The 25200-nt window shown below is 47.8% G+C and overlaps 20 non-coding genes across 20 annotated transcripts; all 20 read right to left on the bottom strand.

Annotated features, from left to right (window-relative positions):
- Window positions 1-4491: 4491 nt before the first annotated feature.
- trnaa-agc (transfer RNA alanine (anticodon AGC)) lies at window positions 4492-4564 on the bottom strand. Its single transcript has one exon. It is a non-coding gene; the product is annotated as a tRNA-Ala (tRNA).
- Window positions 4565-5205: 641 nt separating this feature from the next.
- On the bottom strand, window positions 5206-5287 carry trnas-gcu (transfer RNA serine (anticodon GCU)). The gene has a single exon. It is a non-coding gene; the product is annotated as a tRNA-Ser (tRNA).
- Window positions 5288-6324: 1037 nt separating this feature from the next.
- Window positions 6325-6397, bottom strand: trnaa-agc (transfer RNA alanine (anticodon AGC)). Its single transcript has one exon. It is a non-coding gene; the product is annotated as a tRNA-Ala (tRNA).
- A 638-nt stretch (window positions 6398-7035) lies between these two features.
- trnas-gcu (transfer RNA serine (anticodon GCU)) lies at window positions 7036-7117 on the bottom strand. The gene has a single exon. It is a non-coding gene; the product is annotated as a tRNA-Ser (tRNA).
- A 1041-nt stretch (window positions 7118-8158) lies between these two features.
- On the bottom strand, window positions 8159-8231 carry trnaa-ugc (transfer RNA alanine (anticodon UGC)). The gene has a single exon. It is a non-coding gene; the product is annotated as a tRNA-Ala (tRNA).
- A 644-nt stretch (window positions 8232-8875) lies between these two features.
- On the bottom strand, window positions 8876-8957 carry trnas-gcu (transfer RNA serine (anticodon GCU)). The gene has a single exon. It is a non-coding gene; the product is annotated as a tRNA-Ser (tRNA).
- Window positions 8958-10721: 1764 nt separating this feature from the next.
- Window positions 10722-10803, bottom strand: trnas-gcu (transfer RNA serine (anticodon GCU)). The gene has a single exon. It is a non-coding gene; the product is annotated as a tRNA-Ser (tRNA).
- Window positions 10804-12561: 1758 nt separating this feature from the next.
- On the bottom strand, window positions 12562-12643 carry trnas-gcu (transfer RNA serine (anticodon GCU)). Its single transcript has one exon. It is a non-coding gene; the product is annotated as a tRNA-Ser (tRNA).
- Window positions 12644-13686: 1043 nt separating this feature from the next.
- trnaa-agc (transfer RNA alanine (anticodon AGC)) lies at window positions 13687-13759 on the bottom strand. Its single transcript has one exon. It is a non-coding gene; the product is annotated as a tRNA-Ala (tRNA).
- Window positions 13760-14404: 645 nt separating this feature from the next.
- trnas-gcu (transfer RNA serine (anticodon GCU)) lies at window positions 14405-14486 on the bottom strand. Its single transcript has one exon. It is a non-coding gene; the product is annotated as a tRNA-Ser (tRNA).
- Window positions 14487-15528: 1042 nt separating this feature from the next.
- On the bottom strand, window positions 15529-15601 carry trnaa-agc (transfer RNA alanine (anticodon AGC)). Its single transcript has one exon. It is a non-coding gene; the product is annotated as a tRNA-Ala (tRNA).
- Window positions 15602-16246: 645 nt separating this feature from the next.
- trnas-gcu (transfer RNA serine (anticodon GCU)) lies at window positions 16247-16328 on the bottom strand. The gene has a single exon. It is a non-coding gene; the product is annotated as a tRNA-Ser (tRNA).
- Window positions 16329-17370: 1042 nt separating this feature from the next.
- On the bottom strand, window positions 17371-17443 carry trnaa-agc (transfer RNA alanine (anticodon AGC)). Its single transcript has one exon. It is a non-coding gene; the product is annotated as a tRNA-Ala (tRNA).
- Window positions 17444-18087: 644 nt separating this feature from the next.
- trnas-gcu (transfer RNA serine (anticodon GCU)) lies at window positions 18088-18169 on the bottom strand. The gene has a single exon. It is a non-coding gene; the product is annotated as a tRNA-Ser (tRNA).
- Window positions 18170-19927: 1758 nt separating this feature from the next.
- On the bottom strand, window positions 19928-20009 carry trnas-gcu (transfer RNA serine (anticodon GCU)). The gene has a single exon. It is a non-coding gene; the product is annotated as a tRNA-Ser (tRNA).
- A 1043-nt stretch (window positions 20010-21052) lies between these two features.
- trnaa-ugc (transfer RNA alanine (anticodon UGC)) lies at window positions 21053-21125 on the bottom strand. The gene has a single exon. It is a non-coding gene; the product is annotated as a tRNA-Ala (tRNA).
- Window positions 21126-21762: 637 nt separating this feature from the next.
- On the bottom strand, window positions 21763-21844 carry trnas-gcu (transfer RNA serine (anticodon GCU)). The gene has a single exon. It is a non-coding gene; the product is annotated as a tRNA-Ser (tRNA).
- A 1043-nt stretch (window positions 21845-22887) lies between these two features.
- On the bottom strand, window positions 22888-22960 carry trnaa-ugc (transfer RNA alanine (anticodon UGC)). The gene has a single exon. It is a non-coding gene; the product is annotated as a tRNA-Ala (tRNA).
- Window positions 22961-23601: 641 nt separating this feature from the next.
- Window positions 23602-23682, bottom strand: trnas-gcu (transfer RNA serine (anticodon GCU)). The gene has a single exon. It is a non-coding gene; the product is annotated as a tRNA-Ser (tRNA).
- Window positions 23683-24717: 1035 nt separating this feature from the next.
- On the bottom strand, window positions 24718-24790 carry trnaa-agc (transfer RNA alanine (anticodon AGC)). Its single transcript has one exon. It is a non-coding gene; the product is annotated as a tRNA-Ala (tRNA).
- Between the last annotated feature and the right edge of the window lie 410 nt (window positions 24791-25200).

Raw genomic sequence — 25200 nt, 5'->3', positions numbered from 1 at the left:
AGCTGATTGCTAGTGTATCGACGCAGGGAAATCTACCCAGATCCCTGACGAGGGGCTGCGTAACACTTTGGTAGAAGCCTTAGTGATGTGGGCTTCTTCTTTGAGCCTGTTTTCTTGGGGTTGCCAGAGTGGATCATCTGCCTCCATCTAACCTGCCCTAGCATTCTCCTCTGTCACAGTACCCTCTTCATGTCCTCCTCCGCTAAGATCCATGAACTTTCTCTTCCGTCTTTTCTTTTCCTCCTGCCTAGCAGCTCCATATTTAACACCCTTTTCCAGTATATCTTATATTCCTCCTCTGCACATTTCCAAACCACCGCAGCCTTACGCTCTAACGTTGTCTCCAAACCGCTCAACCCAGCTGTCCCTCTGACATAGTCAATCCTAATCTTTTCCATCCTGGACACTCCAACATAAAAGCTTACCATCTTCAACTCTGCAACTCCATCTCGGCCTCCTGTCTTTTCCTCCGTGCCACAGTCAAACAATACATCAGAGCAGTTCTCACTACCGTCCTGTAAAGCTTGCCTTTCACTTGCTGCTATCCTGGTGTCACAAAATCACTCCTTAATGTGGTTTCCACCCACGTCTTCCTCCAAAATACTCCTTCCCTTGTTAGCACATTAGCATTTCCACCTGCTGCCCATCCTTTCCAGCTCAATCTCTCTGCCTTGCCATTGGTACAAATCCTTTTCCATGCTTAGTGTCAAGCTCACATTCAACTCACTATAAGGCTTTTCCTTGCCATTGGTCTAGCACCCCTAGCATTCTATTTACACGACAGCACTACTTTTCTTTTCCTGCCTTTTCCTTTGAATGCTTCTCTGGAGTGATGACACAAAGCCTTGAAAAGTTGGTAAAGTCAGAAACATAATGAGACAAACCCAATGCATTGGCTACAGAGAAGGATCGAGGGCCTCTTGGATGTGCAAAGGGTCCCTGGAGAATGCGGGTATCGATCCGCTACCTCTCGCATAAGCGAGCGCTCTTCCATTTGAGCTAATTCCCCTTTGTCGTCTGGGACTGTAGCTTCATTGTGCATATGGACCTTTAACTCTGGAGGCTCTGAATGGGAGCCTCCCCTTCATGGTTTTCTGGCCATGCCAACTACAACAAGACCCCGTGGTAGAATCACAGTGCATACGAGACATTACGGACCAACTCAAGTCTGGGCCCTACACAGTATGCTGGGAGAGTGTCACTGTTTGTGGAAGCACCTTTCAGCTGCTTCTGGGAAAAGAGATGTCAGACTGGACTGGGGGCGTTGCTGCGCCACTCTTTGCTGCCATTGGCCAGTATTGTGAAGGTAAGAGGGAGACAATCACCTCAGATGGACAAACACTGATGAGGTTTAACGCCAGCATTAATCTAATAGCCTGATAGGTACTGAGAGGAGACGTCAAATAACATTTGCCAAAGGAGCCACGTACGTTCGTTTGGAGACTGACTATTCTGGAAACAGAGTACCTTTCTGCTATTGTATTAGCAGAACATTCTCTTTAAAGTGACCTGTGCAACAAGACCACATGGTGAACTATAGGGAGTACTGAGCCAAAGACGAGCAGAGGCATTGCATCATACCTTACCTACATTGGCGACAATCTACAAGACGCATTAAATAAGTAGAAGACTCTCGACGAGGATGGATTCGAACCCACGCGTGCAGAGCAATGGATTGAGTCCATCGCCTTAACCTTCGGCCACCTCATCTCTTTACTGCTGTTTGCCAGTGATGGGATCTATTCTTGAACGCGGTCTAGATGGACAATGCGAGCTGATTGCTAGTGTATCGACGCAGGGAAATCTACCCAGATCCTGACGGGGCTGCGTAACACTTTGGTGAAGCCTGAGTATGTGGGCTTCTTCTTTGGCTGTTCTCTTGGGGTTGCCAGAGTGGATCACTGCCTCCATCTAACCCTGCCCTAGATTCTCTCTGTCACAGTAACCTCTTCAGTCCTCCTCCGCTAGATCCATGAACTTTCTCTCCGTCTTTTCTTTCCTCCTGCTAGCAGCTCCATATTTAACACCTTTTCCAGTATATCTTATTCCTCCTCTCACATTTCCAAACCACCGCAGCCTACCGCTCTAACGTTGTCTCCAAACCGTCAACCCCAGCTGTCCCTCTGACATAGTCAATCCTAATCTTTTTCCATCCTGGACACTCCCAACATAAAAAGCTTACCATCTTCAACTCTGCCAACTCCATCTCGGCCTCCTGTCTTTTCCTCCGTGCCACAGTCATAAACAATACATCAGAGCAGTTCTCACTACCGTCCTGTAAGCTTGCCTTTCACACTTGCTGCTATCCTGGTGTCACAAATCACTCCTTATGTGGTTTCCACCCACGTCTTCCCTCCAAATACTCCTTCCTTGTTACACATTAGCATTTCCACCTGCTGCCATCCTTTCCAGCTCAATCTCTCTGCCTTGCCAATTGGTACAAATCCTTTCTCCATGCTTAGTGTCAAGGCTCACATTCAACTCACTATAAGGCTTTCCTTTGCCATTGGTCTAGCACCCTAGCATTCTTATTTACACGACAGCACTACTTTTCTTTTCCTGCTTTTCCTTTGAATGCTTCTCTGGAGTGATGACACAAGCCTTGAAAGTTGGTAAGTCAGAAACATAATAGACAAACCCATGCATTGGCTACAGAGAAGGATCGAGGGCTCCTTGGATGTGCAAAGGGTCCTGGAGAATGCGGGTATCGATCCCGCTACCTCTCGCATGCAAGCGAGCGCTCTTCCATTTGAGCTAATTCCCTTTGTCGTCTGGGACTGTAGCTTCATTGTGCCATATGGACCTTTACTCTGGAGGCTCTGAATGGGACGCCTCCCTTCATGGTTTTCTGGCCATGCCACTACAACAAGACCGTGGTAGAATCACAGTGCATACGAGACATTACGGACCAACTCAAGTCTGGGCCCTACACAGTATGCTGGGAGAGTGTCACTGTTTGTGGAAGCACTTTCAGCTGCTTCTGGAGAAAAGAGATGTCAGACTGGACTGGGGCGTTGCTGCGCACTCTTTGCTGCCATTGGCCAGTATTGTGAAGGTAAGAGGGAGACAATCACTCAGATGGACAAACCTGATGAGGTTTAACGCCAGCATTATCTAATAGACCTGATAGGTACTGAGAGGAGACGTGCAATAAACATTTGCCAAGGAAGCCACTACGTTCTTTGGAGAACTGACTATTCTGGAACAGAGTACCTTTCTGCTATTGTATTAGCAGAATTCTTTTAAAGTGACCTGTGCAACAAGACACATGGTGAACTATAGGGAGTACTGAGCCAAGACGAGCAGAGGCATTGCATCATACCTACCTACATTGGCAGACAATCTCACAAGATGCATTAAGATAAGTAGTAAAAGCTCTCGACGAGGATGGATTCGAACCCACGCGTGCAGAGCACAATGGATTAGCAGTCCATCGCCTTAACTCTCGGCCACCTCATCTGCTTTACGCTGCTGTTTGCCAGTAGAATTGGGAATCTATTCTCTGAACACGGGTCTAGATGGACAAATGCGAGCTGATTGCTAGTGTATCGACGCAGGGAAATCTACCCAGATCCCTGACGAGGGCTGCGTAACACTTTGGTAGAAGCTTGAGTGATGTGGGCTTCTTCTTTGAGCCTGTTCTTCTTGGGGGTTGCCAGAGTGGATCATCTGCCTCCATCTAACCCTGCCCTAGCATTCTCCTCTGTCACAGTAACCCTCTTCATGTCTCCTCCGCTAGATCCATGAACTTTCTCTTCCGTCTTTTTCTTTTCCTCCTGCCTAGCAGCTCCATATTTAACACCCTTTTCCAGTATATCTTATATTCCTCCTCTGCACATTTCCAAACCACCGCAGCCTTACCGCTCTAACGTTGTCTCCAAACGCTCAACCCAGCTGTCCCTCTGACATAGTCAATCCTAATCTTTTTCCATCCTGGACACTCCCAACATAAAAGCTTACCATCTTCAACTCTGCCAACTCCATCTCGGCCTCCTGTCTTTTCCTCCGTGCCACAGTCATAAAACAATACATCAGAGCAGTTCTCACTACCGTCCTGTAAAGCTTGCCTTTCACACTTGCTGCTATCCTGGTGTCACAAATCACTCCTTAATGTGGTTTCCACCCACGTCTTCCCTCCAAATGGGACTCCTTCCCTTGTTAGCACATTACATTTCCACCCTGCTGCCCATCCTTTCCAGCTCAATCTCTCTGCCTTGCCAATTGGTACAAATCCCTTTCTCCATGCTTAGTGTCAAGGCTCACATTCAACTCACTATAAGGCTTTTCCTTTGCCATTGGTCTAGCACCCCTAGCATTCTTATTTACACGACAGCACTACTTTTCTTTTCCTGCCTTTTCCTTTGAATGCTTCTCTGGAGTGATGACACAAAGCCTTGAAAAGTTGGTAAAGTCAGAAACATAATGAGACAAACCCAATGCATTGGCTACAGAGAAGGATCGAGGGCTCCTCTTGGATGTGCAAAGGGTCCCTGGAGAATGCGGGTATCGATCCCGCTACCTCTCGCATGCTAAGCGAGCGCTCTTCCATTTGAGCTAATTCCCCTTTGTCGTCTGGGGACTGTAGCTTCATTGTGCCATATGGACCTTTAACTCTGGAGGCTCTGAATGGGACGCCTCCCTTCATGGTTTTCTGGCCATGCCAACTACAACAAGACCCCGTGGTAGAATCACAGTGCATACGAGACATTACGGACCAACTCAAGTCTGGGCCCTACACAGTATGCTGGGAGAGTGTCACTGTTTGTGGAAGCACCTTTCAGCTGCTTCTGGAGAAAAGAGATGTCAGACTGGACTGGGGGCGTTGCTGCGCCACTCTTTGCTGCCATTGGCCAGTATTGTGAAGGTAAGAGGGAGACAATCACCTCAGATGGACAAACACTGATGAGGTTTAACGCCAGCATTAATCTAATAGCACCTGATAGGTACTGAGAGGAGACGTCAAATAAACATTTGCCAAAGGAAGCCACGTACGTTCGTTTGGAGAACTGACTATTCTGGAAACAGAGTACCTTTCTGCTATTGTATTAGCAGAACATTCTCTTTAAAGTGACCTGTGCAACAAGACCACATGGTGAACTATAGGGAGTACTGAGCCAAAGACGAGCAGAGGCATTGCATCATACCCTACCTACCTACATTGGCAGACAATCTCACAAGACGCATTAAATAAGTAGAAAGAGCTCTCGACGAGGATGGGATTCGAACCCACGCGTGCAGAGCACAATGGATTAGCAGTCCATCGCCTTAACCTCTCGGCCACCTCATCTCTTTACGCTGCTGTTTGCCAGTAGAATTGGGAATCTATTCTCTGAACACGCGGTCTAGATGGACAAAATGCGAGCTGATTGCTAGTGTATCGACGCAGGGAAATCTACCCCAGATCCCTGACGGGAGGCCTGCGTAACACTTTGGTAGAAGCCTTGAGTGATGTGGGCTTCTTCTTTGAGCCTGTTCTTCTTGGGGGTTGCCAGAGTGGATCATCTGCCTCCATCTAACCCTGCCCTAGCATTCTCCTCTGTCACAGTAACCCTCTTCATGTCCTCCTCCGCTAGATCCATGAACTTTCTCTTCCGTCTTTTTCTTTCCTCCTGCCTAGCAGCTCCATATTTAACACCCTTTTTCCAGTATATCTTATATTCCTCCTCTGCACATTTCCAACCACCGCAGCCTTACCGCTCTAACGTTGTCTCCAAACCGCTCAACCCCAGCTGTCCTCTGACATAGTCAATCCTAATCTTTTCCATCCTGGACACTCCCAACATAAAAAGCTTACCATCTTCAACTCTGCCAACTCCATCTCGGCCTCCTGTCTTTTCCTCCGTGCCACAGTCATAAAACAATACATCAGAGCAGTTCTCACTACCGTCCTGTAAAGCTTGCCTTTCACACTTGCTGCTATCCTGGTGTCACAAATCACTCCTTAATGTGGTTTCCACCCACGTCTTCCCTCCAAAATACTCCTTCCCTTGTTAGCACATTAGCATTTCCACCCTGCTGCCCATCCTTTCCAGCTCAATCTCTCTGCCTTGCCAATTGGTACAAATCCCTTTCTCCATGCTTAGTGTCAAGGCTCACATTCAACTCACTATAAGGCTTTTCCTTTGCCATTGGTCTAGCACCCCTAGCATTCTTATTTACACGACAGCACTACTTTTTCTTTTCCTGCCTTTTCCTTTGAATGCTTCTCTGGAGTGATGACACAAAGCCTTGAAAAGTTGGTAAAGTCAGAAACATAATAGACAAACCCAATGCATTGGCTACAGAGAAGGATCGAGGGCTCCTCTTGGATGTGCAAAGGGTCCCTGGAGAATGCGGGTATCGATCCCGCTACCTCTCGCATGCTAAGCGAGCGCTCTTCCATTTGAGCTAATTCCCTTTGTCGTCTGGGGACTGTAGCTTCATTGTGCCATATGGACCTTTAACTCTGGAGGCTCTGAATGGGACGCCTCCCCTTCATGGTTTTCTGGCCATGCCAACTACAACAAGACCCCGTGGTAGAATCACAGTGCATACGAGACATTACGGACCAACTCAAGTCTGGGCCCTACACAGTATGCTGGGAGAGTGTCACTGTTTGTGGAAGCACCTTTCAGCTGCTTCTGGAGAAAAGAGATGTCAGACTGGACTGGGGGCGTTGCTGCGCCACTCTTTGCTGCCATTGGCCAGTATTGTGAAGGTAAGAGGGAGACAATCACCTCAGATGGACAAACACTGATGAGGTTTAACGCCAGCATTAATCTAATAGCACCTGATAGGTACTGAGAGGAGACGTTCAAATAAACATTTGCCAAAGGAAGCCACGTACGTTCGTTTGGAGAACTGACTATTCTGGAAACAGAGTACCTTTCTGCTATTGTATTAGCAGAACATTCTCTTTAAAGTGACCTGTGCAACAAGACCACATGGTGAACTATAGGGAGTACTGAGCCAAAGACGAGCAGAGGCATTGCATCATACCTACCTACATTGGCAGACAATCTCACAAGATGCATTAAGATAAGTAGTAAAAGCTCTCGACGAGGATGGGATTCGAACCCACGCGTGCAGAGCACAATGGATTAGCAGTCCATCGCCTTAACCTCTCGGCCACCTCATCTGCTTTACGCTGCTGTTTGCCAGTAGAATTGGGAATCTATTCTCTGAACACGCGGTCTAGATGGACAAAATGCGAGCTGATTGCTAGTGTATCGACGCAGGGAAATCTACCCCAGATCCCTGACGAGGGGCTGCGTAACACTTTGGTAGAAGCCTTGAGTGATGTGGGCTTCTTCTTTGAGCCTGTTCTTCTTGGGGTTGCCAGAGTGGATCATCTGCCTCCATCTAACCCTGCCCTAGCATTCTCCTCTGTCACAGTAACCCTCTTCATGTCCTCCTCCGCTAGATCCATGAACTTTCTCTTCCGTCTTTTTCTTTTCCTCCTGCCTAGCAGCTCCATATTTAACACCCTTTTTCCAGTATATCTTATATTCCTCCTCTGCACATTTCCAAACCACCGCAGCCTTACCGCTCTAACGTTGTCTCCAAACCGCTCAACCCCAGCTGTCCCTCTGACATAGTCAATCCTAATCTTTTTCCATCCTGGACACTCCCAACATAAAAAGCTTACCATCTTCAACTCTGCCAACTCCATCTCGGCCTCCTGTCTTTTCCTCCGTGCCACAGTCATAAAACAATACATCAGAGCAGTTCTCACTACCGTCCTGTAAAGCTTGCCTTTCACACTTGCTGCTATCCTGGTGTCACAAATCACTCCTTAATGTGGTTTCCACCCACGTCTTCCCTCCAAAATACTCCTTCCCTTGTTAGCACATTAGCATTTCCACCCTGCTGCCCATCCTTTCCAGCTCAATCTCTCTGCCTTGCCAATTGGTACAAATCCCTTTCTCCATGCTTAGTGTCAAGGCTCACATTCAACTCACTATAAGGCTTTTCCTTTGCCATTGGTCTAGCACCCCTAGCATTCTTATTTACACGACAGCACTACTTTTTCTTTTCCTGCCTTTTCCTTTGAATGCTTCTCTGGAGTGATGACACAAAGCCTTGAAAAGTTGGTAAAGTCAGAAACATAATGAGACAAACCCAATGCATTGGCTACAGAGAAGGATCGAGGGCTCCTCTTGGATGTGCAAAGGGTCCCTGGAGAATGCGGGTATCGATCCCGCTACCTCTCGCATGCAAAGCGAGCGCTCTTCCATTTGAGCTAATTCCCCTTTGTCGTCTGGGGACTGTAGCTTCATTGTGCCATATGGACCTTTAACTCTGGAGGCTCTGAATGGGACGCCTCCCCTTCATGGTTTTCTGGCCATGCCAACTACAACAAGACCCCGTGGTAGAATCACAGTGCATACGAGACATTACGGACCAACTCAAGTCTGGGCCCTACACAGTATGCTGGGAGAGTGTCACTGTTTGTGGAAGCACCTTTCAGCTGCTTCTGGAGAAAAGAGATGTCAGACTGGACTGGGGGCGTTGCTGCGCCACTCTTTGCTGCCATTGGCCAGTATTGTGAAGGTAAGAGGGAGACAATCACCTCAGATGGACAAACACTGATGAGGTTTAACGCCAGCATTAATCTAATAGTACCTGATAGGTACTGAGAGGAGACGTGCAAATAAACATTTGCCAAAGGAAGCCACATACGTTCGTTTGGAGAACTGACTATTCTGGAAACAGAGTACCTTTCTGCTATTGTATTAGCAGAACATTCTCTTTAAAGTGACCTGTGCAACAAGACCACATGGTGAACTATAGGGAGTACTGAGCCAAAGACGAGCAGAGGCATTGCATCATACCCTACCTACCTACATTGGCAGACAATCTCACAAGACGCATTAAGATAAGTAGAAAGAGCTCTCGACGAGGATGGGATTCGAACCCACGCGTGCAGAGCACAATGGATTAGCAGTCCATCGCCTTAACCTCTCGGCCACCTCATCTGCTTTACGCTGCTGTTTGCCAGTAGAATTGGGAATCTATTCTCTGAACACGCGGTCTAGATGGACAAAATGCGAGCTGATTGCTAGTGTATCGACGCAGGGAAATCTACCCCAGATCCCTGACGAGGGGCTGCGTAACACTTTGGTAGAAGCCTTGAGTGATGTGGGCTTCTTCTTTGAGCCTGTTCTTCTTGGGGGTTGCCAGAGTGGATCATCTGCCTCCATCTAACCCTGCCCCTAGCATTCTCCTCTGTCACAGTAACCCTCTTCATGTCCTCCTCCGCTAGATCCATGAACTTTCTCTTCCGTCTTTTTCTTTTCCTCCTGCCTAGCAGCTCCATATTTAACACCCTTTTTCCAGTATATCTTATATTCCTCCTCTGCACATTTCCAAACCACCGCAGCCTTACCGCTCTAACGTTGTCTCCAAACCGCTCAACCCCAGCTGTCCCTCTGACATAGTCAATCCTAATCTTTTTCCATCCTGGACACTCCCAACATAAAAAGCTTACCATCTTCAACTCTGCCAACTCCATCTCGGCCTCCTGTCTTTTCCTCCGTGCCTTTGGAGAACAGTCATAAACAATACATCAGAGCAGTTCTCACTACCGTCCTGTAAAGCTTGCCTTTCACACTTGCTGCTATCCTGGTGTCACAAATCACTCCTTAATGTGGTTTCCACCCACGTCTTCCCTCCAAAATACTCCTTCCCTTGTTAGCACATTACATTTCCACCCTGCTGCCCATCCTTTCCAGCTCAATCTCTCTGCCTTGCCAATTGGTACAAATCCCTTTCTCCATGCTTAGTGTCAAGGCTCACATTCAACTCACTATAAGGCTTTTCCTTTGCCATTGGTCTAGCACCCCTAGCATTCTTATTTACACGACAGCACTACTTTTTCTTTTCCTGCCTTTTCCTTTGAATGCTTCTCTGGAGTGATGACACAAAGCCTTGAAAAGTTGGTAAAGTCAGAAACATAATGAGACAAACCCAATGCATTGGCTACAGAGAAGGATCGAGGGCTCCTCTTGGATGTGCAAAGGGTCCCTGGAGAATGCGGGTATCGATCCCGCTACCTCTCGCATGCAAGCGAGCGCTCTTCCATTTGAGCTAATTCCCCTTTGTCGTCTGGGGACTGTAGCTTCATTGTGCCATATGGACCTTTAACTCTGGAGGCTCTGAATGGGACGCCTCCCCTTCATGGTTTTCTGGCCATGCCAACTACAACAAGACCCCGTGGTAGAATCACAGTGCATACGAGACATTACGGACCAACTCAAGTCTGGGCCCTACACAGTATGCTGGGAGAGTGTCACTGTTTGTGGAAGCACCTTTCAGCTGCTTCTGGAGAAAAGAGATGTCAGACTGGACTGGGGGCGTTGCTGCGCCACTCTTTGCTGCCATTGGCCAGTATTGTGAAGGTAAGAGGGAGACAATCACCTCAGATGGACAAACACTGATGAGGTTTAACGCCAGCATTAATCTAATAGTACCTGATAGGTACTGAGAGGAGACGTGCAAATAAACATTTGCCAAAGGAAGCCACGTACGTTCATTTGGAGACTGACTATTCTGGAAACAGAGTACCTTTCTGCTATTGTATTAGCAGAACATTCTCTTTAAAGTGACCTGTGCAACAAGACCACATGGTGAACTATAGGGAGTACTGAGCCAAAGACGAGCAGAGGCATTGCATCATACCCTACCTACCTACATTGGCAGACAATCTCACAAGACGCATTAAGATAAGTAGAAAGAGCTCTCGACGAGGATGGGATTCGAACCCACGCGTGCAGAGCACAATGGATTAGCAGTCCATCGCCTTAACCTCTCGGCCACCTCATCTGCTTTACGCTGCTGTTTGCCAGTAGAATTGGGAATCTATTCTCTGAACACGCGGTCTAGATGGACAAAATGCGAGCTGATTGCTAGTGTATCGACGCAGGGAAATCTACCCCAGATCCCTGACGAGGGGCTGCGTAACACTTTGGTAGAAGCCTTGAGTGATGTGGGCTTCTTCTTTGAGCCTGTTCTTCTTGGGGGTTGCCAGAGTGGATCATCTGCCTCCATCTAACCCTGCCCCTAGCATTCTCCTCTGTCACAGTAACCCTCTTCATGTCCTCCTCCGCTAGATCCATGAACTTTCTCTTCCGTCTTTTTCTTTTCCTCCTGCCTAGCAGCTCCATATTTAACACCCTTTTTCCAGTATATCTTATATTCCTCCTCTGCACATTTCCAAACCACCGCAGCCTTACCGCTCTAACGTTGTCTCCAAACCGCTCAACCCCAGCTGTCCCTCTGACATAGTCAATCCTAATCTTTTTCCATCCTGGACACTCCCAACATAAAAAGCTTACCATCTTCAACTCTGCCAACTCCATCTCGGCCTCCTGTCTTTTCCTCCGTGCCACAGTCATAAAACAATACATCAGAGCAGTTCTCACTACCGTCCTGTAAAGCTTGCCTTTCACACTTGCTGCTATCCTGGTGTCACAAATCACTCCTTAATGTGGTTTCCACCCACGTCTTCCCTCCAAAATACTCCTTCCCTTGTTAGCACATTACATTTCCACCCTGCTGCCCATCCTTTCCAGCTCAATCTCTCTGCCTTGCCAATTGGTACAAATCCCTTTCTCCATGCTTAGTGTCAAGGCTCACATTCAACTCACTATAAGGCTTTTCCTTTGCCATTGGTCTAGCACCCCTAGCATTCTTATTTACACGACAGCACTACTTTTTCTTTTCCTGCCTTTTCCTTTGAATGCTTCTCTGGAGTGATGACACAAAGCCTTGAAAAGTTGGTAAAGTCAGAAACATAATGAGACAAACCCAATGCATTGGCTACAGAGAAGGATCGAGGGCTCCTCTTGGATGTGCAAAGGGTCCCTGGAGAATGCGGGTATCGATCCCGCTACCTCTCGCATGCAAGCGAGCGCTCTTCCATTTGAGCTAATTCCCCTTTGTCGTCTGGGGACTGTAGCTTCATTGTGCCATATGGACCTTTAACTCTGGAGGCTCTGAATGGGACGCCTCCCCTTCATGGTTTTCTGGCCATGCCAACTACAACAAGACCCCGTGGTAGAATCACAGTGCATACGAGACATTACGGACCAACTCAAGTCTGGGCCCTACACAGTATGCTGGGAGAGTGTCACTGTTTGTGGAAGCACCTTTCAGCTGCTTCTGGAGAAAAGAGATGTCAGACTGGACTGGGGGCGTTGCTGCGCCACTCTTTGCTGCCATTGGCCAGTATTGTGAAGGTAAGAGGGAGACAATCACCTCAGATGGACAAACACTGATGAGGTTTAACGCCAGCATTAATCTAATAGCACCTGATAGGTACTGAGAGGAGACGTGCAAATAAACATTTGCCAAAGGAAGCCACGTACGTTCGTTTGGAGCACTGACTATTCTGGAAACAGAGTACCTTTCTGCTATTGTATTAGCAGAACATTCTCTTTAAAGTGACCTGTGCAACAAGACCACATGGTGAACTATAGGGAGTACTGAGCCAAAGACGAGCAGAGGCATTGCATCATACCCTACCTACCTACATTGGCAGACAATCTCACAAGACGCATTAAGATAAGTAGAAAGAGCTCTCGACGAGGATGGGATTCGAACCCACGCGTGCAGAGCACAATGGATTAGCAGTCCATCGCCTTAACCTCTCGGCCACCTCATCTGCTTTACGCTGCTGTTTGCCAGTAGAATTGGGAATCTATTCTCTGAACACGCGGTCTAGATGGACAAAATGCGAGCTGATTGCTAGTGTATCGACGCAGGGAAATCTACCCCAGATCCCTGACGAGGGGCTGCGTAACACTTTGGTAGAAGCCTTGAGTGATGTGGGCTTCTTCTTTGAGCCTGTTCTTCTTGGGGGTTGCCAGAGTGGATCATCTGCCTCCATCTAACCCTGCCCCTAGCATTCTCCTCTGTCACAGTAACCCTCTTCATGTCCTCCTCCGCTAGATCCATGAACTTTCTCTTCCGTCTTTTTCTTTTCCTCCTGCCTAGCAGCTCCATATTTAACACCCTTTTTCCAGTATATCTTATATTCCTCCTCTGCACATTTCCAAACCACCGCAGCCTTACCGCTCTAACGTTGTCTCCAAACCGCTCAACCCCAGCTGTCCCTCTGACATAGTCAATCCTAATCTTTTTCCATCCTGGACACTCCCAACATAAAAAGCTTACCATCTTCAACTCTGCCAACTCCATCTCGGCCTCCTGTCTTTTCCTCCGTGCCACAGTCATAAAACAATACATCAGAGCAGTTCTCACTACCGTCCTGTAAAGCTTGCCTTTCACACTTGCTGCTATCCTGGTGTCACAAATCACTCCTTAATGTGGTTTCCACCCACGTCTTCCCTCCAAAATACTCCTTCCCTTGTTAGCACATTACCATTTCCACCCTGCTGCCCATCCTTTCCAGCTCAATCTCTCTGCCTTGCCAATTGGTACAAATCCCTTTCTCCATGCTTAGTGTCAAGGCTCACATTCAACTCACTATAAGGCTTTTCCTTTGCCATTGGTCTAGCACCCCTAGCATTCTTATTTACACGACAGCACTACTTTTTCTTTTCCTGCCTTTTCCTTTGAATGCTTCTCTGGAGTGATGACACAAAGCCTTGAAAAGTTGGTAAAGTCAGAAACATAATGAGACAAACCCAATGCATTGGCTACAGAGAAGGATCGAGGGCTCCTCTTGGATGTGCAAAGGGTCCCTGGAGAATGCGGGTATCGATCCCGCTACCTCTCGCATGCTAAGCGAGCGCTCTTCCATTTGAGCTAATTCCCCTTTGTCGTCTGGGGACTGTAGCTTCATTGTGCCATATGGACCTTTAACTCTGGAGGCTCTGAATGGGACGCCTCCCCTTCATGGTTTTCTGGCCATGCCAACTACAACAAGACCCCGTGGTAGAATCACAGTGCATACGAGACATTACGGACCAACTCAAGTCTGGGCCCTACACAGTATGCTGGGAGAGTGTCACTGTTTGTGGAAGCACCTTTCAGCTGCTTCTGGAGAAAAGAGATGTCAGACTGGACTGGGGGCGTTGCTGCGCCACTCTTTGCTGCCATTGGCCAGTATTGTGAAGGTAAGAGGGGAGACAATCACCTCAGATGGACAAACACTGATGAGGTTTAACGCCAGCATTAATCTAATAGCACCTGATAGGTACTGAGAGGAGACGTGCAAATAAACATTTGCCAAAGGAAGCCACGTACGTTCGTTTGGAGCACTGACTATTCTGGAAACAGAGTACCTTTCTGCTATTGTATTAGCAGAACATTCTCTTTAAAGTGACCTGTGCAACAAGACCACATGGTGAACTATAGGGAGTACTGAGCCAAAGACGAGCAGAGGCATTGCATCATACCCTACCTACCTACATTGGCAGACAATCTCACAAGACGCATTAAGATAAGTAGAAAGAGCTCTCGACGAGGATGGGATTCGAACCCACGCGTGCAGAGCACAATGGATTAGCAGTCCATCGCCTTAACCTCTCGGCCACCTCATCTGCTTTACGCTGCTGTTTGCCAGTAGAATTGGGAATCTATTCTCTGAACACGCGGTCTAGATGGACAAAATGCGAGCTGATTGCTAGTGTATCGACGCAGGGAAATCTACCCCAGATCCCTGACGAGGGGCTGCGTAACACTTTGGTAGAAGCCTTGAGTGATGTGGGCTTCTTCTTTGAGCCTGTTCTTCTTGGGGGTTGCCAGAGTGGATCATCTGCCTCCATCTAACCCTGCCCCTAGCATTCTCCTCTGTCACAGTAACCCTCTTCATGTCCTCCTCCGCTAGATCCATGAACTTTCTCTTCCGTCTTTTTCTTTTCCTCCTGCCTAGCAGCTCCATATTTAACACCCTTTTTCCAGTATATCTTATATTCCTCCTCTGCACATTTCCAAACCACCGCAGCCTTACCGCTCTAACGTTGTCTCCAAACCGCTCAACCCCAGCTGTCCCTCTGACATAGTCAATCCTAATCTTTTTCCATCCTGGACACTCCCAACATAAAAAGCTTACCATCTTCAACTCTGCCAACTCCATCTCGGCCTCCTGTCTTTTCCTCCGTGCCACAGTCATAAAACAATACATCAGAGCAGTTCTCACTACCGTCCTGTAAAGCTTGCCTTTCACACTTGCTGCTATCCTGGTGTCACAAATCACTCCTTAATGTGGTTTCCACCCACGTCTTCCCTCCAAAATACTCCTTCCCTTGTTAGCACATTACCATTTCCACCCTGCTGCCCATCCTTTCCAGCTCAATCTCTCTGCCTTGCCAATTGGTACAAATCCCTTTCTCCATGCTTATGTCAAGGCTCACATTCAACTCACTATAAGGCTTTTCCTTTGCCATTGGTCTAGCACCCCTAGCATTCTTATTTACACGACAGCACTACTTTTTCTTTTCCTGCCTTTTCCTTTGAATGCTTCTCTGGAGTGATGACACAAAGCCTTGAAAAGTTGGTAAAGTCAGAAACATAATGAGACAAACCCAATGCATTGGCTACAGAGAAGGATCGAGGGCTCCTCTTGGATGTGCAAAGGGTCCCTGGAGAATGCGGGTATCGATCCCGCTACCTCTCGCATGCTAAGCGAGCGCTCTTCCATTTGAGCTAATTCCCCTTTGTCGTCTGGGGACTGTAGCTTCATTGTGCCATATGGACCTTTAACTCTGGAGGCTCTGAATGGGACGCCTCCCCTTCATGGTTTTCTGGCCATGCCAACTACAACAAGACCCCGTGGTAGAATCACAGTGCATACGAGACATTACGGACCAACTCAAGTCTGGGCCCTACACAGTATGCTGGGAGAGTGTCACTGTTTGTGGAAGCACCTTTCAGCTGCTTCTGGAGAAAAGAGATGTCAGACTGGACTGGGGGCGTTGCTGCGCCACTCTTTGCTGCCATTGGCCAGTATTGTGAAGGTAAGAGGGGAGACAATCACCTCAGATGGACAAACACTGATGAGGTTTAACGCCAGCATTAATCTAATAGCACCTGATAGGTACTGAGAGGAGACGTGCAAATAAACATTTGCCAAAGGAAGCCACGTACGTTCGTTTGGAGAACTGACTATTCTGGAAACAGAGTACCTTTCTGCTATTGTATTAGCAGAACATTCTCTTTAAAGTGACCTGTGCAACAAGACCACATGGTGAACTATAGGGAGTACTGAGCCAAAGACGAGCAGAGGCATTGCATCATACCCTACCTACCTACATTGGCAGACAATCTCACAAGACGCATTAAGATAAGTAGAAAGAGCTCTCGACGAGGATGGGATTCGAACCCACGCGTGCAGAGCACAATGGATTAGCAGTCCATCGCCTTAACCTCTCGGCCACCTCATCTGCTTTACGCTGCTGTTTGCCAGTAGAATTGGGAATCTATTCTCTGAACACGCGGTCTAGATGGACAAAATGCGAGCTGATTGCTAGTGTATCGACGCAGGGAAATCTACCCCAGATCCCTGACGAGGGGCTGCGTAACACTTTGGTAGAAGCCTTGAGTGATGTGGGCTTCTTCTTTGAGCCTGTTCTTCTTGGGGGTTGCCAGAGTGGATCATCTGCCTCCATCTAACCCTGCCCCTAGCATTCTCCTCTGTCACAGTAACCCTCTTCATGTCCTCCTCCGCTAGATCCATGAACTTTCTCTTCCGTCTTTTTCTTTTCCTCCTGCCTAGCAGCTCCATATTTAACACCCTTTTTCCAGTATATCTTATATTCCTCCTCTGCACATTTCCAAACCACCGCAGCCTTACCGCTCTAACGTTGTCTCCAAACCGCTCAACCCCAGCTGTCCCTCTGACATAGTCAATCCTAATCTTTTTCCATCCTGGACACTCCCAACATAAAAAGCTTACCATCTTCAACTCTGCCAACTCCATCTCGGCCTCCTGTCTTTTCCTCCGTGCCACAGTCATAAAACAATACATCAGAGCAGTTCTCACTACCGTCCTGTAAAGCTTGCCTTTCACACTTGCTGCTATCCTGGTGTCACAAATCACTCCTTAATGTGGTTTCCACCCACGTCTTCCCTCCAAAATACTCCTTCCCTTGTTAGCACATTACCATTTCCACCCTGCTGCCCATCCTTTCCAGCTCAATCTCTCTGCCTTGCCAATTGGTACAAATCCCTTTCTCCATGCTTATGTCAAGGCTCACATTCAACTCACTATAAGGCTTTTCCTTTGCCATTGGTCTAGCACCCCTAGCATTCTTATTTACACGACAGCACTACTTTTTCTTTTCCTGCCTTTTCCTTTGAATGCTTCTCTGGAGTGATGACACAAAGCCTTGAAAAGTTGGTAAAGTCAGAAACATAATGAGACAAACCCAATGCATTGGCTACAGAGAAGGATCGAGGGCTCCTCTTGGATGTGCAAAGGGTCCCTGGAGAATGCGGGTATCGATCCCGCTACCTCTCGCATGCTAAGCGAGCGCTCTTCCATTTGAGCTAATTCCCCTTTGTCGTCTGGGGACTGTAGCTTCATTGTGCCATATGGACCTTTAACTCTGGAGGCTCTGAATGGGACGCCTCCCCTTCATGGTTTTCTGGCCATGCCAACTACAACAAGACCCCGTGGTAGAATCACAGTGCATACGAGACATTACGGACCAACTCAAGTCTGGGCCCTACACAGTATGCTGGGAGAGTGTCACTGTTTGTGGAAGCACCTTTCAGCTGCTTCTGGAGAAAAGAGATGTCAGACTGGACTGGGGGCGTTGCTGCGCCACTCTTTGCTGCCATTGGCCAGTATTGTGAAGGTAAGAGGGGAGACAATCACCTCAGATGGACAAACACTGATGAGGTTTAACGCCAGCATTAATCTAATAGCACCTGATAGGTACTGAGAGGAGACGTGCAAATAAACATTTGCCAAAGGAAGCCACGTACGTTCGTTTGGAGACTGACTATTCTGGAAACAGAGTACCTTTCTGCTATTGTATTAGCAGAACATTCTCTTTAAAGTGACCTGTGCAACAAGACCACATGGTGAACTATAGGGAGTACTGAGCCAAAGACGAGCAGAGGCATTGCATCATACCCTACCTACCTACATTGGCAGACAATCTCACAAGACGCATTAAGATAAGTAGAAAGAGCTCTCGACGAGGATGGGATTCGAACCCACGCGTGCAGAGCACAATGGATTAGCAGTCCATCGCCTTAACCTCTCGGCCACCTCATCTGCTTTACGCTGCTGTTTGCCAGTAGAATTGGGAATCTATTCTCTGAACACGCGGTCTAGATGGACAAAATGCGAGCTGATTGCTAGTGTATCGACGCAGGGAAATCTACCCCAGATCCCTGACGAGGGGCTGCGTAACACTTTGGTAGAAGCCTTGAGTGATGTGGGCTTCTTCTTTGAGCCTGTTCTTCTTGGGGTTGCCAGAGTGGATCATCTGCCTCCATCTAACCCTGCCCCTAGCATTCTCCTCTGTCACAGTAACCCTCTTCATGTCCTCCTCCGCTAGATCCATGAACTTTCTCTTCCGTCTTTTTCTTTTCCTCCTGCCTAGCAGCTCCATATTTAACACCCTTTTTCCAGTATATCTTATATTCCTCCTCTGCACATTTCCAAACCACCGCAGCCTTACCGCTCTAACGTTGTCTCCAAACCGCTCAACCCCAGCTGTCCCTCTGACATAGTCAATCCTAATCTTTTTCCATCCTGGACACTCCCAACATAAAAAGCTTACCATCTTCAACTCTGCCAACTCCATCTCGGCCTCCTGTCTTTTCCTCCGTGCCACAGTCATAAAACAATACATCAGAGCAGTTCTCACTACCGTCCTGTAAAGCTTGCCTTTCACACTTGCTGCTATCCTGGTGTCACAAATCACTCCTTAATGTGGTTTCCACCCACGTCTTCCCTCCAAAATACTCCTTCCCTTGTTAGCACATTACCATTTCCACCCTGCTGCCCATCCTTTCCAGCTCAATCTCTCTGCCTTGCCAATTGGTACAAATCCCTTTCTCCATGCTTAGTGTCAAGGCTCACATTCAACTCACTATAAGGCTTTTCCTTTGCCATTGGTCTAGCACCCCTAGCATTCTTATTTACACGACAGCACTACTTTTTCTTTTCCTGCCTTTTCCTTTGAATGCTTCTCTGGAGTGATGACACAAAGCCTTGAAAAGTTGGTAAAGTCAGAAACATAATGAGACAAACCCAATGCATTGGCTACAGAGAAGGATCGAGGGCTCCTCTTGGATGTGCAAAGGGTCCCTGGAGAATGCGGGTATCGATCCCGCTACCTCTCGCATGCAAGCGAGCGCTCTTCCATTTGAGCTAATTCCCCTTTGTCGTCTGGGGACTGTAGCTTCATTGTGCCATATGGACCTTTAACTCTGGAGGCTCTGAATGGGACGCCTCCCCTTCATGGTTTTCTGGCCATGCCAACTACAACAAGACCCCGTGGTAGAATCACAGTGCATACGAGACATTACGGACCAACTCAAGTCTGGGCCCTACACAGTATGCTGGGAGAGTGTCACTGTTTGTGGAAGCACCTTTCAGCTGCTTCTGGAGAAAAGAGATGTCAGACTGGACTGGGGGCGTTGCTGCGCCACTCTTTGCTGCCATTGGCCAGTATTGTGAAGGTAAGAGGGGAGACAATCACCTCAGATGGACAAACACTGATGAGGTTTAACGCCAGCATTAATCTAATAGACCTGATAGGTACTGAGAGGAGACGTTCAAATAAACATTTGCCAAAGGAAGCCACGTACGTTCGTTTGGAGAACTGACTATTCTGGAAACAGAGTACCTTTCTGCTATTGTATTAGCAGAACATTCTCTTTAAAGTGACCTGTGCAACAAGACCACATGGTGAACTATAGGGAGTACTGAGCCAAAGACGAGCAGAGGCATTGCATCATACCCTACCTACCTACATTGGCAGACAATCTCACAAGACGCATTAAGATAAGTAGAAAGAGCTCTCGACGAGGATGGGATTCGAACCCACGCGTGCAGAGCACAATGGATTAGCAGTCCATCGCCTTAACCTCTCGGCCACCTCATCTGCTTTACGCTGCTGTTTGCCAGTAGAATTGGGAATCTATTCTCTGAACACGCGGTCTAGATGGACAAAATGCGAGCTGATTGCTAGTGTATCGACGCAGGGAAATCTACCCCAGATCCCTGACGAGGGGCTGCGTAACACTTTGGTAGAAGCCTTGAGTGATGTGGGCTTCTTCTTTGAGCCTGTTCTTCTTGGGGGTTGCCAGAGTGGATCATCTGCCTCCATCTAACCCTGCCCCTAGCATTCTCCTCTGTCACAGTAACCCTCTTCATGTCCTCCTCCGCTAGATCCATGAACTTTCTCTTCCGTCTTTTTCTTTTCCTCCTGCCTAGCAGCTCCATATTTAACACCCTTTTTCCAGTATATCTTATATTCCTCCTCTGCACATTTCCAAACCACCGCAGCCTTACCGCTCTAACGTTGTCTCCAAACCGCTCAACCCCAGCTGTCCCTCTGACATAGTCAATCCTAATCTTTTTCCATCCTGGACACTCCCAACATAAAAAGCTTACCATCTTCAACTCTGCCAACTCCATCTCGGCCTCCTGTCTTTTCCTCCGTGCCACAGTCATAAAACAATACATCAGAGCAGTTCTCACTACCGTCCTGTAAAGCTTGCCTTTCACACTTGCTGCTATCCTGGTGTCACAAATCACTCCTTAATGTGGTTTCCACCCACGTCTTCCCTCCAAAATACTCCTTCCCTTGTTAGCACATTAGCATTTCCACCCTGCTGCCCATCCTTTCCAGCTCAATCTCTCTGCCTTGCCAATTGGTACAAATCCCTTTCTCCATGCTTAGTGTCAAGGCTCACATTCAACTCACTATAAGGCTTTTCCTTTGCCATTGGTCTAGCACCCCTAGCATTCTTATTTACACGACAGCACTACTTTTTCTTTTCCTGCCTTTTCCTTTGAATGCTTCTCTGGAGTGATGACACAAAGCCTTGAAAAGTTGGTAAAGTCAGAAACATAATGAGACAAACCCAATGCATTGGCTACAGAGAAGGATCGAGGGCTCCTCTTGGATGTGCAAAGGGTCCCTGGAGAATGCGGGTATCGATCCCGCTACCTCTCGCATGCAAAGCGAGCGCTCTTCCATTTGAGCTAATTCCCCTTTGTCGTCTGGGGACTGTAGCTTCATTGTGCCATATGGACCTTTAACTCTGGAGGCTCTGAATGGGACGCCTCCCCTTCATGGTTTTCTGGCCATGCCAACTACAACAAGACCCCGTGGTAGAATCACAGTGCATACGAGACATTACGGACCAACTCAAGTCTGGGCCCTACACAGTATGCTGGGAGAGTGTCACTGTTTGTGGAAGCACCTTTCAGCTGCTTCTGGAGAAAAGAGATGTCAGACTGGACTGGGGGCGTTGCTGCGCCACTCTTTGCTGCCATTGGCCAGTATTGTGAAGGTAAGAGGGAGACAATCACCTCAGATGGACAAACACTGATGAGGTTTAACGCCAGCATTAATCTAATAGTACCTGATAGGTACTGAGAGGAGACGTTCAAATAAACATTTGCCAAAGGAAGCCACTACGTTCGTTTGGAGACTGACTATTCTGGAAACAGAGTACCTTTCTGCTATTGTATTAGCAGAACATTCTCTTTAAAGTGACCTGTGCAACAAGACCACATGGTGAACTATAGGGAGTACTGAGCCAAAGACGAGCAGAGGCATTGCATCATACCTACCTACATTGGCAGACAATCTCACAAGACGCATTAAGATAAGTAGAAAGAGCTCTCGACGAGGATGGGATTCGAACCCACGCGTGCAGAGCACAATGGATTAGCAGTCCATCGCCTTAACCTCTCGGCCACCTCATCTGCTTTACGCTGCTGTTTGCCAGTAGAATTGGGAATCTATTCTCTGAACACGCGGTCTAGATGGACAAAATGCGAGCTGATTGCTAGTGTATCGACGCAGGGAAATCTACCCCAGATCCCTGACGAGGGGCTGCGTAACACTTTGGTAGAAGCCTTGAGTGATGTGGGCTTCTTCTTTGAGCCTGTTCTTCTTGGGGGTTGCCAGAGTGGATCATCTGCCTCCATCTAACCCTGCCCCTAGCATTCTCCTCTGTCACAGTAACCCTCTTCATGTCCTCCTCCGCTAGATCCATGAACTTTCTCTTCCGTCTTTTTCTTTTCCTCCTGCCTAGCAGCTCCATATTTAACACCCTTTTTCCAGTATATCTTATATTCCTCCTCTGCACATTTCCAAACCACCGCAGCCTTACCGCTCTAACGTTGTCTCCAAACCGCTCAACCCCAGCTGTCCCTCTGACATAGTCAATCCTAATCTTTTTCCATCCTGGACACTCCCAACATAAAAAGCTTACCATCTTCAACTCTGCCAACTCCATCTCGGCCTCCTGTCTTTTCCTCCGTGCCACAGTCATAAAACAATACATCAGAGCAGTTCTCACTACCGTCCTGTAAAGCTTGCCTTTCACACTTGCTGCTATCCTGGTGTCACAAATCACTCCTTAATGTGGTTTCCACCCACGTCTTCCCTCCAAAATACTCCTTCCCTTGTTAGCACATTACCATTTCCACCCTGCTGCCCATCCTTTCCAGCTCAATCTCTCTGCCTTGCCAATTGGTACAAATCCCTTTCTCCATGCTTAGTGTCAAGGCTCACATTCAACTCACTATAAGGCTTTTCCTTTGCCATTGGTCTAGCACCCCTAGCATTCTTATTTACACGACAGCACTACTTTTTCTTTTCCTGCCTTTTCCTTTGAATGCTTCTCTGGAGTGATGACACAAAGCCTTGAAAAGTTGGTAAAGTCAGAAACATAATGAGACAAACCCAATGCATTGGCTACAGAGAAGGATCGAGGGCTCCTCTTGGATGTGCAAAGGGTCCCTGGAGAATGCGGGTATCGATCCCGCTACCTCTCGCATGCAAAGCGAGCGCTCTTCCATTTGAGCTAATTCCCCTTTGTCGTCTGGGGACTGTAGCTTCATTGTGCCATATGGACCTTTAACTCTGGAGGCTCTGAATGGGACGCCTCCCCTTCATGGTTTTCTGGCCATGCCAACTACAACAAGACCCCGTGGTAGAATCACAGTGCATACGAGACATTACGGACCAACTCAAGTCTGGGCCCTACACAGTATGCTGGGAGAGTGTCACTGTTTGTGGAAGCACCTTTCAGCTGCTTCTGGAGAAAAGAGATGTCAGACTGGACTGGGGCGTTGCTGCGCCACTCTTTGCTGCCATTGGCCAGTATTGTGAAGGTAAGAGGGAGACAATCACCTCAGATGGACAAACACTGATGAGGTTTAACGCCAGCATTAATCTAATAGTACCTGATAGGTACTGAGAGGAGACGTGCAAATAAACATTTGCCAAAGGAAGCCACATACGTTCGTTTGGAGAACTGATATTCTGGAAACAGAGTACCTTTCTGCTATTGTATTAGCAGAACATTCTTTTAAAGTGACCTGTGCAACAAGACCACATGGTGAACTATAGGGAGTACTGAGCCAAAGACGAGCAGAGGCATTGCATCATACCCTACCTACCTACATTGGCAGACAATCTCACAAGACGCATTAAGATAAGTAGAAAGAGCTCTCGACGAGGATGGGATTCGAACCCACGCGTGCAGAGCACAATGGATTAGCAGTCCATCGCCTTAACTCTCGGCCACCTCATCTGCTTTACGCTGCTGTTTGCCAGTAGAATTGGGAATCTATTCTCTGAACACGCGGTCTAGATGGACAAAATGCGAGCTGATTGCTAGTGTATCGACGCAGGGAAATCTACCCAGATCCCTGACGAGGGGCTGCGTAACACTTTGGTAGAAGCCTTGAGTGATGTGGGCTTCTTCTTGAGCCTGTTCTCTTGGGGGTTGCCAGAGTGGATCATCTGCCTCCATCTAACCCTGCCCCTAGCATTCTCCTCTGTCACAGTAACCCTCTTCATGTCCTCCTCCGCTAGATCCATGAACTTTCTCTTCCGTCTTTTTCTTTTCCTCCTGCCTAGCAGCTCCATATTTAACACCCTTTTTCCAGTATATCTTATATTCCTCCTCTGCACATTTCCAAACCACCGCAGCCTTACCGCTCTAACGTTGTCTCCAAACCGCTCAACCCCAGCTGTCCCTCTGACATAGTCAATCCTAATCTTTTTCCATCCTGGACACTCCCAACATAAAAAGCTTACCATCTTCAACTCTGCCAACTCCATCTCGGCCTCCTGTCTTTTCCTCCGTGCCACAGTCATAAAACAATACATCAGAGCAGTTCTCACTACCGTCCTGTAAAGCTTGCCTTTCACACTTGCTGCTATCCTGGTGTCACAAATCACTCCTTAATGTGGTTTCCACCCACGTCTTCCCTCCAAAATACTCCTTCCCTTGTTAGCACATTACATTTCCACCCTGCTGCCATCCTTTCCAGCTCAATCTCTCTGCCTTGCCAATTGGTACAAATCCTTTCTCCATGCTTATGTCAAGGCTCACATTCAACTCACTATAAGGCTTTTCCTTTGCCATTGGTCTAGCACCCCTAGCATTCTTATTTACACGACAGCACTACTTTTTCTTTTCCTGCCTTTTCCTTTGAATGCTTCTTGGAGTGATGACACAAAGCCTTGAAAAGTTGGTAAAGTCAGAAACATAATGAGACAAACCCAATGCATTGGCTACAGAGAAGGATCGAGGGCTCCTCTTGGATGTGCAAAGGGTCCCTGGAGAATGCGGGTATCGATCCCGCTACCTCTCGCATGCTAAGCGAGCGCTCTTCCATTTGAGCTAATTCCCCTTTGTCGTCTGGGGACTGTAGCTTCATTGTGCCATATGGACCTTTAACTCTGGAGGCTCTGAATGGGACGCCTCCCCTTCATGGTTTTCTGGCCATGCCAACTACAACAAGACCCCGTGGTAGAATCACAGTGCATACGAGACATTACGGACCAACTCAAGTCTGGGCCCTACACAGTATGCTGGGAGAGTGTCACTGTTTGTGGAAGCACCTTTCAGCTGCTTCTGGAGAAAAGAGATGTCAGACTGGACTGGGGGCGTTGCTGCGCCACTCTTTGCTGCCATTGGCCAGTATTGTGAAGGTAAGAGGGAGACAATCACCTCAGATGGACAAACACTGATGAGGTTTAACGCCAGCATTAATCTAATAGTACCTGATAGGTACTGAGAGGAGACGTGCAAATAAACATT

Source organism: Oreochromis niloticus, unplaced genomic scaffold (genome assembly GCF_001858045.2).
Source record: "Oreochromis niloticus isolate F11D_XX unplaced genomic scaffold, O_niloticus_UMD_NMBU tig00000754_pilon, whole genome shotgun sequence".
NCBI lineage: Eukaryota > Metazoa > Chordata > Actinopteri > Cichliformes > Cichlidae > Oreochromis > Oreochromis niloticus.
The sequence above is the reverse complement of the archived record's forward strand: the minus strand, read 5'-3'. Positions and strand labels throughout refer to the sequence as shown.